Below are 4274 nucleotides of genomic sequence, written 5' to 3' on the forward strand. Positions count from 1 at the left end.
GATCGATGGAAGCCGTATGAATTCTTGTCCACGAACTAGGGGAGTCGAATTCTCTTTCTCTCTCTTACTTGCAAATTTCGAAAATCACAAAGGGGAGTGGTATATGGCTTAGTCGAAATTCATGTAGTAGGGGGGTATATATAATCACTTGTATCTAAACCCTAGTTAGATAGGAATAGGTTACTTAATAGGAATTCAATTCGGAATAGGATTCCCAATTATTATCTCATTATATATCTAATATATCTAGGATAATAATAAATAACCTAATTGGATAATAATAGGAGTATATTAATCTAATTAAAACTCCTAACTTAATTATCTCTTAATTAATTTAATTCATATTCCTAATCAAATTAGGATTAATAGAATTAAAATAATTCCTCACTAATTATATATAAATTAGGATTACTGGGCTCATTTGGGCTTCCATCTATTAATGACATCCATCTCTCTTTTGGTTCCAAGTCTTATGTGTGATCCATTAGGTTCTTACTACTTCTGGCCGTATGCAACTATTAAATTAATTTCTTCAAGAATTATATTTAATCTTCGCATAACGGAATGATGTACTGAGTATGTTATTGGCAAGTCTGTAATCATTCCCCCAGAGTCCGTTAAGAAGACAGGTTGATTCTGTCGTTAACCCTTCCGTATTAGTTACAGTATAATTCGATCCTTTATCAACTACATCCTTGAACTGAATCTTATGACTATGGGTGATGTCAAGTCACATATAGCGAGACGTTCGTTTTACTTATATAGGCCGAGTCAACTCAAAATAGATAGGTTAAGTGAAATCTATATTTCTTACTCTTAAGCCATCACCTTGCAAGGATTTAGAGTCGAGTCTTCCACAAGCGATCCTTGGATGTATCTCCCATTAATCGGGAGTGATAAATGCTCAATCCAATGTATAACTACCCTGACATTACCTCCTGTGACACCCAACCTTTGCCGTTCACACCCCAGAGTCATCTCTGTTAAGGATCGTGGGACAGCAGGATCAAAGTCTCACATTCAGTAATTCAGGATGACCAATTAACATTCCTTTGAGTCTGAGGATTAGTTATACCTATTAATACCAATGAGATGAACATATGACAAGGATGAATCTACCCATCCTGTTATCTCAAATCGGATCCCCAATCCTAATGAACGACGTTTCATCGGATCTATGTAACTGTCCAGATATCTATATATATGAAGCTTGTGAGATCAGCTTTCTGTCGGACAGAAGACATTGTTACATACAAGTCTCAACAGTGATATATCAATCCTAAACATATCACTTGACTTGGGGTGGTTTTAAGTTTATTAGTTTATTATAAAGTTTTGTCTCACTTCATGCTTGTATGAACACTTTATAATCACTTTAAACAAACTTACGGATTTCCTTTTATTAGACTTTATTTAGTGCTTAAAAGGGATCGCCTTTATATAGTTATAAAACATATATCTCATTAAAACAAATGATATAAAGAACAATTCATTTACATTAAGTTTGTATCCTAGAACAATTGTCTATAGGACACTAAACCCCAACATACTCCCACTTGGACTAAAGCCAATTGTTTCTAAAACTTATCCCAGTAGAAGTTAAATGACGATCATGTACTTTCTGGGTTAAAGGCTTTGTCAACGGATCTGCAACGTTGTCCTCTGTAGGTACTCTTTCTATTCTCACATCTCCTCTAGCCACAATCTCTCTTATGATGTGGTATCGCTTTAGGTAGTGCTTGGATGCATTATGAGACCGTGGTTCCTTTGCTTGCGCAATGGCTCCATTGTTATCACAGTACAGAGTAATGGGATTGACAATGTCAGGCACCACACCTAGTTCTGTAATGAACTTTCTAATCCAAACTGCTTCCTTTGCTGCTTCCGCAGCAGCGATGTACTCTGACTCGGTCGTAGAGAAAGCTACGCTTCCCTGCTTGGAACTCTTCCAACTGACCGCGCCCCCATTCAAGATAAACAGGTATCCTGATTGGGATTTAAAATCATTCTCATATGTGAGATGACTAGCGTCTGAAAATCCTTCAATTTTCAGATCTCCTTCTCCGTACACTAGGAACATATCTTTAGTCCTTCTCAAGTACTTAAGAATGTTCTTGACGGCAATCCAATGCTCGTCTCCCGGATTCCCTTGGTAACGACTCGTTACAGATAACGCGAACGCTACGTCAGGTCTAGTGCATAGCATAGCATACATAATCGAACCGATCGCGCTGGCGTACGGGACTACAGCCATGCGTCGTTTGTCATCATCAGTTTTAGGACATTGATGATTGTTTAAATTTACTCCATGTAGCATGGGTAAGTTACCTCATTTCGATTCAAGCATGCTAAACCGATTTAGCACCTTTTCAATGTATGTAGCCTGTGAAAGACCAAGCAGTCTTCTCGATCTATCTCTATAAATCTTTATACCAAGTATATAAGCTGCTTCACCAAGGTCTTTCATTGAGAAGTTACCGGATAACCATACTTTTACCGACTGTAATAGAGCAATGTCATTTCCCATTAACAGTATATCGTCCACATATAGTATGAGAAATGCTATAAAGCTCCCACTTGCTTTCTTGTAAATGCAAGCTTCTTCGCAATTTTGTTCGAAACCAAATTGTTTTATGGTTTCGTCAAAACGCTTATTCCAGCTTCTAGATGCTTGCTTGAGTCCATAAATGGATCTCTGAAGTTTGCAAACTTTATTTGCATCCTTCGATATGAAACCTTCAGGCTGCATCATGTATACATCCTCAAGCAGGTTTCCATTTAGGAAAGCTGTTTTCACATCCATTTGCCAAATCTCATAATCGTAGTGAGAAGCAATAGCAAGCATGATTCTGATTGATTGGGACATAGCTACAGGAGAGAAGGTTTCGTCATAATCAACACCTTATTTCTGACGATATCCTTTCGCTACCAACCTAGCCTTGTAGGTGCTAACCTTTCCATCCATGTCAGTCTTCTTTTTGAAGATCCATCTGCACCCGATGGGTTTTATCCCTTCGGGTGGATCAACCAAAGTCCACACTTGGTTAGTATACATGGAATCCATTTCAGAATCCATGGCCTCAAGCCATGCTTTATAATCTGGACTAGTAAGAGCCTCTTCGTAGTTTTCGGGTTTGTCGTCTAACACGGGAACCTCATTATCATCTCCCACTAGAAAACCATATCTAACTGGGAGTTCACGAACTCTTCATGATCTACGAATAGGTGCCACTAGAGTCTCATCTAATGGGACTACTTCGGGTACCTCAACCGCTTCTGTTGTTTCAGTCGGTGTTTCTTCCTCTTGAACTTCGTCGAGTTCAATCACGCTTCCCTTTTGTGTTTCTTCGAGAAACTCTTTCTTTAAGAAGGTTGCGTGCTTGGATACTATTACTTTCTGATCATCTGGATGATAGAAGTAATACCCTACGATTTCCCTGGGATATCCAATGAAGAAACATTTATCAGATTTAGAATCTAGTTTGTCGGACGCAATGCGTTTGACATACGCAGAAACAACCCTATACTCTCATAAACGAGAACATGGGTTTCCTACCAACGAACAATTCATATGGTGTGGAACTAGCGGATTTAGTTGGTACTCGATTTAGGGTGAAGAGGGCGGTTTTTAAGGCATAGCCCCAGAATGTCTTTGGAAGTAATGCTATGCTCATCATGGATCGTACCATATCTAGTAGGGTATGGTTCCTCCTCTCGGATACACCATTGTGTTGTGGTGTATAGGGAGGTGTCCATTGTGAGCATATCCCACATTCAGTTAGATAATTCAGAAAATCATCTGAAAGATATTCGCCACCTCGATCGGATCGAAGTATCTTTATTTTCTTTCCTAATTGATTTTCTACTTCATTCTTGAAGCATTTGAATTTCTCAAAAGCTTCGGACTTGTGCTTCATCAAGTAGATATAACCATATCGGGTATGGTCGTCTATGAAGCTTATAAAGTATCTGAATCCTCATCTTGCTTGGACTGACATAGGACCGCATACATCTGAATGAATGAGTCTTAGAGTGTCTGATACACGCTCTCCTTTATTGCTAAAGGGTGTCTTTGTCATTTTACCTTTTAAACATGGTTCGCACGTTTCCAATGATTCAGGGTGAATTGAATTTATAAGCCCATCTTGATGTAGCTTAAGCATGCGTCTTTTGTTTATATAGCCTAAACGACAATGCCACAAGTAAGTTGAATTATCTAGCTTATGTCTTTTGGTATCAATTGCAAAAGCAGGAATTTTGTTATCTAACACATA

This window comes from Euphorbia lathyris, chromosome 1 (genome assembly GCF_963576675.1).
Source record: "Euphorbia lathyris chromosome 1, ddEupLath1.1, whole genome shotgun sequence".
Classification (NCBI taxonomy): Eukaryota; Viridiplantae; Streptophyta; class Magnoliopsida; order Malpighiales; family Euphorbiaceae; genus Euphorbia; species Euphorbia lathyris.